General features: G+C 41.6%; 1 non-coding gene across 1 annotated transcript; it reads left to right on the top strand.

Annotated features, from left to right (window-relative positions):
• Positions 1-3,231: 3,231 nt before the first annotated feature.
• LOC120255648 lies at positions 3,232-3,338 on the top strand. Its single transcript, XR_005535066.1, has one exon. It is a non-coding gene; the product is annotated as a small nucleolar RNA R71 (small nucleolar RNA).
• Positions 3,339-10,483: the final 7,145 nt, after the last annotated feature.

Below are 10,483 nucleotides of genomic sequence, written 5' to 3'. Positions count from 1 at the left end.
TCTTCCTAATTATAAACCTAACCCTTTGGTCCAGGCGGAAGGTCCCTAACCACGATTAAGCCCTAGATACTAAGATCACCTCAACGCTTCACTCCATTGCACGCGTAACTAAGCCCCAGCGGAGGGTCATCCCTTAGACCATTCACTCTATTATGGCCGCAAAGAACTCGAGGAACGGAGGTAGAATCTATCATGTCGGAAGGAAAAGAGGACGCTCTTGTACCTCTCGACTCACCCTCTCAACCCTCTCCAACCTAGCTTTGTCTAACGCTCGTGGTGTGTCACTCACTCACAAGGTTACCAACAAGAACTCTCAACCCTAGTGTCATTCTAGAGGAAATGTTCATACAATCAAGCATTCAAGGTTGGAACTCACAATAAACATCAATTTATTGAAAGCATAATAAAGAGATTCAAAGAAAACGAATACATCATAGGGTTCACAAATAACCAAGTACCCACTAGGGGTTTAGCTCTCCATAGAACTAAGTACAATCAAAGAAATAGAATGTAAAAGCAATGAATCCATAAAGAAACCCCCTCGATGGTCGTGTCGATGGTCTTATGGAGAGTCCTCTACTCGTCGCAAGGGATCCTTTGTCCGGCCTAGGATACACCTCGCCGGATCGGTGCCGACGAAAGCTCTCCCAATAACCTTCTTCCAAACGACGCGCGATGTCGGAGTATTAGAACCTCTCCAAAAACCTAGCCAATACCCCTCAAAACCCTAGCTGAAGCCCTCTCGCAAGTTGGGGAAAAGATGGAGAAAAGAATACTAAAATCGGGGCTGATTCGGCTTTAAGTACGGCTGCAATCAAGCGACTACACGGGCGTGGATGCTTCACGCGCCCATGCGGAATTTCCACACGGGCGTGGATAATTTCCACACGCCCGTGTGGATTCTCTGAACTCCTGTTTTCTCGGCCGGCTGTGAACAGTGCTACTACAGTACTTGCTACTGTGTGTTTTCTTTGGATGACTTAGAAAAATCTCAGGCTCTGCAGAAGATTTTTGAACATGTTTACACACTCAGAGCCTGCTCTATTATGCATATTTTACCAGTGAAAAACATGAAATAGAGCTCAAACGACCATACTTCGCCAATTCCACATGCAAACACACGATGACTTTAAAAACCCACAATAAAATCGCAGCACAAGCATCTAAAAATGAAGACACCAACACTTAACAAACTATTCATGCAAACAACCTAACTAAAAATAAGAAAACAGTAAACACTTGGGTTGCCTTCCAAGAAGCGCTTGTTTAACGTCACTTAGCTTGACGTACCTTGTCTTACCTCACGGGGGTTTATAGATGAAGGTTGCCCTCTTACCCATGGCTTGAAAGCATGATGTGCAGAGTCTCTTGAGGGTAGAGGGTGTATTATCATGCTCGGGACCACCTAGCAATGGTTCATCCAACTCCTTACATTCACGGGCGTCTCCAACAACCTTGGAGTGTTTCCGGTGGCGTCTCCTAGCCCTCTTCATTTTCTGGAGCACCTTCTTCAAGATCCCCGGGGTAGATGGTACTTCTTTCGTCGAACCAAGCATCATTACTTCTTCATTGCCCTCCTCTTGGTCTAACAAACCTTCATACGGATCCGGATTGAACATTTCCTGCATGTATTCATCAACAATCTCATCAGTAGTATCTAGAAAGTATAACGTATCATCAAAATCAAGAGAATGCCGCATGGCTTCAGCAAGGCGGTATGTGAGCTTGTCATCTCCAACTCTCAATGTGAGCTCTCCGCCGTCCATGTCAATCAATGCTTTGGAAGTCCGCAAGAACTGTCTCCCAAGTATCAAGGATACATCCGCATCCTCATCGACATCTAGCACTACAAAGTCAACCGGAAAAATGTACTTGTCCACCTTGACAAGCACGTCTTCAATGATGCCTCTCGGATGTCGCACTGTTCAATCCACTAGTTGCAAAGTCATCCGAGTAGGCCTAGGCTCGCCCAAGCCTAGCTTTTGAAAGAAGGTGTATGGCATGACGTTGATACTTGCCCCTGAGTCCGCCAATGCCATTTGTTCACCTAGATTGCCAATATTACACGGAATGATGAAGCTTCCAGGGCCTTTCTTCTTGTTCAGCATGTTCTTTTGCAATACCGCCGAGCATGAAGCTTCTAAAATCACTGAAGCACTTTCCTTCAACTTCCTCTTGTTAGTCAACAAGTCTTTCAAGAACTTCGCATACTTAGGCATTTGGGCCAATGCCTCAACAAAAGGAATATTAATGTGGAGTTGCTTGAAAAAACTCAGGAACTTCTTGTATTGTTCATTCCCTTGGTCATTTTTTAATCTAGAGGGATAAGGGATTCTTGGCTTGAAAGGTGGGGGTGCCACCTCTTTCTCTTTGCTTGTTCCCTCTTCTATCTCTATAACCTCGGGTGCGTGTTCTTTTAGCTTCTCACTCGGAAGCCTACCTTCAACCTCACGACCACTTCTCAAAGTGATCGCCTTCACGTGCTCTCTAGGGTTGGTCTCTGTATTGCTTGGCAAGCTTCCATGTGGCCTTTTGGAGAGAGACTTCACAATTTGCCCCACTTGATTTTCAAGATTATGCAAAGAGGCGGTGTGGTTGCGAAGTGTAGACTCGACTGATTCAAACCTTCTATTTGCAGACTGTATAAATCTAGTCAAGTACTTCTCTAGGTCACTCATTTGGGTTTCCAAACTTGAGACTCTGTTTTCCACCTGAGGGGCTTGTTGTTGTTGTTGGAAACCCGGTGGCCCCAAGGCCTTTTGTGGACTTTGATTACTCCATGAGAAATTGGGATGATTCTTCCAACCTGGATTGTAGGTATTGCTATATGGGTTTCCATGAGGCCTCATGCCATTACCTACAAAATCAACATTCTCCACTGAATAAACATCACCAATAGAGATTGGGCAATCGAAGTGAGCATGTCCTTCACTATACCTGGTGCAATTAGTTATGGCCGCCACTCTATTTGAAGTTAGAAGATCTAACTTCTTACTCAAATTTTCCACTTGGGCTGCCAATGAAGTTACCGCATCTATCTCATGGAGACCGTCCACCTTTTTCTTCTCCCTAGCATTCCATTGGTAGCTATTTAACACCATTTCTTCAATCAACTGACGGGCCTCATCGGTGGTCTTGCTACCTAAGGTACCTCCTGCTGCCGCATCTATGAGTTGCCTTGTACTCGGGTTCAAACCATTGTAAAAGGTTTGAACAATCATCCACTCCGGGAATCCGTGTTGCGGGTACTTTGTCAGGAGCTCCTTTAACCTTTCCCATGTCTCGAATAGAGACTCCAATTCCAACTGAACAAAGGATGAGATCTCATTCCTAAGCTTCGCTGATTTTTCGGGAGGGAAATAACGGGCTAGAAAAGCTTCCACCATCTCCTCCCAAGTAGTAATTGACGCTCTAGGTAATGAGTGTAGCCACTACTTCGCTTTTCCCTTTATCTTCAGCATATCACACACCTCGAGAAAGCTCTCTATATGACTGTTTGGATCCTCATCAGCCAAACCATTGAATTGTGCGGATTGCTGCAACATGTGGATGAATGCCGGCTTCAGCTCTAAGTTCTGAGCTATAATTGGGGGACGCACAATAATCGATTGTGTCCCCAACACTGAAGGTCTGGCATAATCGGATAATGTTCGCTATTGCTAATTCTGTTCTTCCATGTTTTCAAATTCTTCCACTTCCAAATCAGCTGGATTAGACTGTTCTTGTACAGGCTCTTTCCCTTTTCTTCTAAGTGTACGTTCAAGCTCAGGATCTCCTTCAATCAATGTTGAGGGATTCCCTCGGGTCATAACCTGGAGCTGCACCCAAAAAGAAAGAAAAAGAAATCAGAACGATGATAGAATAAGAAGATAGGAAATAGAATGTATGGTGAAATAGCTAAGAAAACAAAGTGCAAAGTATTTCTAAACGCCTACTCCCCGGCAACGGCGCCAAAAACTTGACAAGATCCCCTTGCGTATATCCCGCAAGTGCACGGGTTTGTCAAAATAATAATCCCGGGTGAGCGGGTATCGAATCCACAGGGAGTAGAGGACAAAAACACTTAATTCGATTCTTAGCTATGTGAAAAATCAATAGTGATAAGTGTGACAATGATTCAATTCTCAACAACAAAAACAACAAGTAAGAGAGCAAAAGTAAAGAAGGGGGTAAGGCAATCGATAAAGATGGGGTACCGGATAATGCTCCGCCTAGGATAATCATTTTCAAGTGCAAGAACCCTCTATTATGCTTTCTAATCAATGCAATAGTGAGTCATGGAAATCCTTAATTACATAGTCCCAAATCTAAGGTCAACTATGCCTAGCTCTACACATGTCCCAGAGGAGAAATCAAACAATCTCAACACCTCGCACTCGCATAGAGTTGCAATGAGATCTAAGGATTCCAAGTGATAAATCTCTTCCTAATTATAAACCTAATCCTTTGGTCCAGGCGGAAGGTCCCTAACCACGATTAAGCCCTAGATACTAAGATCACCTCAACGCTTCACTCCATTGCACGCGTAACTAAGCCCCAGCGGAGGGTCATCCCTTAGACCATTCACTCTATTATGACCGCAAAGAACTCAAGGAACGGAGGTAGAATCTATCACGTCGGAAGGAAAAGAGGACACTCTTGTACCTCTCGACTCACCCTCTCAACCCTCTCAAACCTAGCTTTGTCTAACGCTCGTGGTGTGTCACTCACTCACAAGGTTACCAACAAGAACTCTCAACCCTAGTGTCATTCTAGAGGAAATGTTCATACAATCAAGCATTCAAGGTTGGAACTCACAATAAACATCAATTTATTGAAAGCATAATAAAGAGATTCAAAGAAAACGAATACATCATAGGGTTCACAAATAACCAAGTACCCACTAGGGGTTTAGCTCTCCATGGAACTAAGTACAATCAAAGAAATAGAATGTAAAAGCAATGAATCCATAAAGAGACCCCCTCAATGGTCGTATCGATGGTCTTGTGGAGAGTCCTCTACTCGTCGCAAGGGATCCTTTGTCCGGCCTAGGATACACCTCGCCGGATCGGTGCCGACGAAAGCTCTCCCAATAACCTTCTTCCAAATGACGCGCGATGTCTGAGCCATAGCACCTCTCCAAATACCTAGTCAATACCCCTCAAAACCCTAGCCGAAGCCCTCTCTCAAGTTGGGAAAAAGATGGAGAAAAGAATACTAAAATCGGGGTTGATTCGATATTAAATAGGGCTGCAATCGGGCGACTACACGGGCGTGGATGCTTCACGCGCCCGTGGGGAATTTCCACACGGGTGTGGATAATTTCCACACGCCCGTGTGGATTCTCTGAACTCCTGTTTTCTCGGCCGGCTGTGAACAGTACTGCTACAGTACTTGCTCCCGTGTTGCTGCATCTCTGCTACAGTAATCGGCCTGAATAGCTTCCCAAATCCGTACTTTCATTGGAGTAACGCAAACGGGCACACGCTCACGTCGTGGATCACTTGCTTCTTCAATGATAGGCAAGTTGGTGGAACTCTTGTTCTATGTGCATAAGTCGGAATGCTCGAGTGTGACTGCCTTTGTGCCCCTCCAAATGGATGTGCCAAACTCGAATACGTGGAGGTTGGCACACACTCTAGCATCTCACATCCGACCTTTGTCTTCGCGTTTGAACCTTAGCAAGATTTCCTCCAAAATCAGAGCATTGTGATCCACATTGGCTTCTTTCCTTCATTCTCGGCCTCACAACCCTACCTGCATAAAAGTAACATAAAAACATACATATTAGTGTAAAAACCCGAGAAAAGTAATGCTCAACATAAGGAAACAATGCTTCGCATTCATATCGCAGAAGCACTTATCACTCACCCTAGGATTATTGTTTCAAGTGCAAGACTAATCATTATGCCTCCTAATTGACGTTTACTGAGTCATGGAAATCCAAAGACACATGGTCCCAAACCTAAGGTCAACCGTGACTAACCCTTACACTATGCCCCATCGGAAAGGGATACTCTTAACGCCTCACACTGTGTAGAGTTGCTTAAAGCTCTGGGGATTCCATGTGATAAACCATATTCCCTAGTATAGATCTAACCCTTTGGCCTAGGCAAAAGACCCTTAGTCATAATTAAGCCCCAACACTAAGAATTACTTCAACAATTCACTCTGTTGCTCGTGCAACTAAGTCTAGTGAAGTTTATCTCTTAGCACTTTACTCTATCATGACAGTAAAGAACAGTTGGAATGTGTGGGTAGGATAAATCACATCAGAAGGGAAAGGGGATGTTCTGCTACCTCTCGACTCACCCTCGCAAACCTCTTCAACCTTGCTTTGCCTAACCCTAATAAAGTATCACTCATGCACAAGGATTGCCAAGATAGATTCTTAACCTTAGTGTCACTCTAAGGGAAAATCAATTCAACAAGCATTGAAGATTGGAACTCAGTTAAAACATCAATTAAAGAACCATAATAATAGTCAAAGAAAAAAATCATCTCAGAGTTATAACTCCAAGCACCCACAAGGGATTTAGCTCACCATGGAGCTATACACAATCAACAATGAAATCGAAAGTAAATGCATGCAATCCATAGATAAAACCCCCTTGTAGCCTGTATCGATGGTCTTGCGGAGCCGTCTCATATTCTCCAAAGGTTCCCTTGTCAAACCTAGGGCACACATTGCCAAATCGATGCAGACGAAAGCTCTCTCAATAGTTCTCCACCAAAGGAACTCGATATTAAATACCGTAGGAATGCTGCAAAAACCTAGCAAAAGCCTTTCCAAACCCTAGCCTCACTCTCCTCAAAAGATAGGCAAAAGATTGGAAGAAGATCCCCAAATAAAACTCTTAAAGCGGTATTTATAGGGCTGGAATCGGGCATTCACATGGGCGTGTGGAATTTCCACACTGCCGTGTGGATTTCCAAATCTTCATTTCCTGCAAGCTATGAACAGTACTTCACCGGAATGCTCCCAAATCGACTCTTTTCATCTAGGCCGCATGATTGGGCACACATTCATGCGGTAGATCACTTCGCGTCTTCAATTAAACTATATTGATGAAGCTCTTGACAATGTTGCACAAGTTGGAACATATGAGTGTGACTGCCTTTGTGCCCCTCCACTTTATATATTCACTTGAGCACAATGGAGGTTGGCACACACCCACCTGTCTTTGAGCACAACTTGTGTCTTCTTCTTTGTTCGATCCAAGAACTTCATTCAAAATTGCATCCACAATCTACTTTTGCTTCTTTTCTTCTAAATTTGTCTCCACAACCCTAAATGCACAAAAGAACATAAATACACACGAATGAGCTATAAAATCTGATAAAAGTAATGTTCAATGTAAGAAAAGTATACTTCATATTACTTATACACAAGCACTTATAAAAAATGTCAGCTAAAAGGTGGTGATGAGAACTCGTTGAATCGGCACCGCATAGTTCCTTGATGCTCTCCTTGACTCTGACCTTCTTCTCTCCCTCAATTCTTGCTAAAATAGCCTCTGAAGATGATCAAATAGGCTTAGGTGTGCATGGAGGTCGGGGGTGATGAAGCTCTCTTCAAAACTCAACCAAGGGTATAAATAGTAGGGCAGGTGTGCGGTAACTGTGCAGGCAAAAATAAGGCCGTACACACTTCATTAGTCTTCAAAATGGCAAAACCTGAGTTTGCGCGAGCTGTGCGCAGGCAGCACACAAGCCCGCATATGCTTCTGGCCACCTTGTATGGCCTGGTGTGTGGGCTGCACACCAGGCCTCACAGCCCACTAGCTGGGCTGTGCGGCCAGTGCACAGCCAGCACAAGGCCTGAACTGGCTTCTCAAGGGTGAGGTTCATCTGGTTTGCATCCGGAACTTGTGTAAGCTTTGTTTTTTCATCAATCTTCGCCGAAATGACTCAGTTCATCCTCGTAAATATGGTCTTTCGATGTCCTGAAATAAAATAACTACATCAAATGCTCAAAATGACATTGAAATAAAGCAAAAGTTGCAGGAAAGCGTACAAAGTTTGCAAGTAGAATATGGTGTATTTAGGCACTTATCAGTAGTCTCACTTTTTCAAAAATTCTTGTCGACAAAGTCAGTGTTTAACCCCCATTGACAGGGTTGCTGATAGTTCAAATGGAGATCAAAACATTTAGATAACAAAAAAGTTTGCATAGTACTAAGTTCAGAAATTATCAAATTTCCTCAAGTTCATATATACTCAGAAATCCTAATAAATTTCAAAATCCCACTTTATTGAAAAATAAATAGATAAACAGAAATTGATTAAATAGTTGGATAAATAAAGCATTAAATTATTCATGAATACCCATCACTTTCCCAAAATAAAATAAAAATAAAACAAGTATATAACTAAATAAATAAATAATGGAAATAATTACCCAAAATGAAGTAGTCAAAAGGTAATTACACATTTATACATAAACTACTAGTAACTAAATAGAGAAATAACTAAATTATTCACATAAAAATATTTTCTGAAAATTCTAGAAATAAGGGCGTAAATAATAATGAAATATATACAAAAGATATCGGTAGATTACTTACCTTTAAATTCTCCCAAACCTAATACTAATACCCAAAGTCTAGGTTCACCCTTCTAGGAGAGGTCCTATAATAAACAATAAAAATTAACCTTTAACCCGAGATTTCAACCATAACTAACTATAAGACTTAAGGCTTGAACTGGGTCAATCTACAAAATAACTAATATGCTGGCCTAAACCAATTCTTGTAACATGGCTTATAACTATGAACACAAATACAACAGTAAAATAAAACAAACAATAATTGGACATGCATATACATACTACCATATATATAATCCTACACATAAACTCATGGTTGCAAAGTTATAATAGGAACATACTTGTAACTATATATTTCAACAAGCTGCAGGTAAGTATGCATTCACAATGTCACAATCATTTGAATGGACCTATATGTATATATTTATAAGATTGTAGAACATACAAGAATGAATGTATAAATAGTATATATATATATATGGATTTATGAATAAACGTACAGAAAATGTTGCATGTGTAAATATGATATGTATATATATTCATACATATGAATACACACATGCTCAATACAAAAGAAAATTTTGAATGTGTGGTAATGAGAGTTCAGTCAACAACAAAGCTTTACAATTCTAGCCCATATTTCCAAATCTCTAGCAATGGACACAAATGAAGCAAATATAGAACTCCACCTTGCTCTAGATTTACTGCAATAAAGCATATTTCCAACATTTGTAGATCCAAAACCAAAACCATTCTATAACATAAGAGATGATTGTATCAAAGTCATGCTAGCATAAATCTAACAAATTTAGATAATCATATACTCACCACTCTATTAACATTCAACTCTCAACCACTCAGTGAACTCAAACATGAATCCATATCTTGTACTCGAGGAAGCAGCACAGTGGCGCTCGAAGGCTGCTCAGCTGCCGGATCGGATGACACCCGGTCCCAACTAGCACTATAACCATCAAATTGACCACCAGCAGTTTTTGATCAAGTCAATAAGCAGTAATCTATCACTACAGGAGCCACCTCACAGATCTCGTCTTCACTTGTAATCCTCCCAACTTTTTTCCTCTCTCAGAAGAAAAAGGTAGAAGAAGGGTTGGCAATGGCTTTGGCTTAATACTTAACAACAAGATGGCAAGGAAGACTAAACAAAACAAGGCTTAAGTCATAGGTTTTGTATAATTGAGAAACTTAGAAGAAAAAAAAAAGGGGCCCACACATGTATTACAGTATTCTTATGGAAGATGGTGCTAAACATGGTGAAAAATTATATTTTTAGGTACCAGACAGTGCTTAAGGATGATAGAGATCCAAAAGAAGTAATCAAGAGCTGAAACGAGGAAGATGGAGCTCTCTAGACATCAACAATGAAAGAATAGGCCATACAGAACCACTTACTAGAACTTTCCATCCGTGCTTATGACCGAAAGCATTAGACAGAGATCTTTGTGGGCATGCTTCTGCCAGTAAGGAGGAGCATAAGGATCAATAGAGGGATTTATGGGTAGGACTTATGCCCGTAAGTTAGACAGTAAAGGTTACCCAAAAGAGTTTATGAAGACCAACTTACGCTTGTAAAGGTACTCATGCCCTTGACATTGACCCATCGGTCCACGGGTGTCGAAGTAATAAAGTACCTAATGAGTCAGGTAGTTAAATCCACAGGGAAGGGAACTATTAGTAGTAACCACTTCTAAGTTCTCTAGTCGGAATCAAGAATATGGTGAAATGAACTCAATCACAAGAATATAAATGTTACAAGCTTGCAAGGATGAGTAGAAATGCGGAAAGTCTCAATCAATGAAGATAAGGTACCCGGGTAATGCTCCCCTAGGATCTATTATTAAGCACAAGATTTACCAAGTGTTTATAAACCGAGTCAATCAAGTCGAGGAAATATAAGAATAATCGGTTCATGCCTCCAGACCACCGATACTAGTC

This window comes from Dioscorea cayenensis, unplaced genomic scaffold (assembly GCF_009730915.1).
Source record: "Dioscorea cayenensis subsp. rotundata cultivar TDr96_F1 unplaced genomic scaffold, TDr96_F1_v2_PseudoChromosome.rev07_lg8_w22 25.fasta BLBR01001118.1, whole genome shotgun sequence".
Classification (NCBI taxonomy): domain Eukaryota; kingdom Viridiplantae; phylum Streptophyta; class Magnoliopsida; order Dioscoreales; family Dioscoreaceae; genus Dioscorea; species Dioscorea cayenensis.
This window is presented reverse-complemented; position numbering and strand designations above follow the sequence as displayed.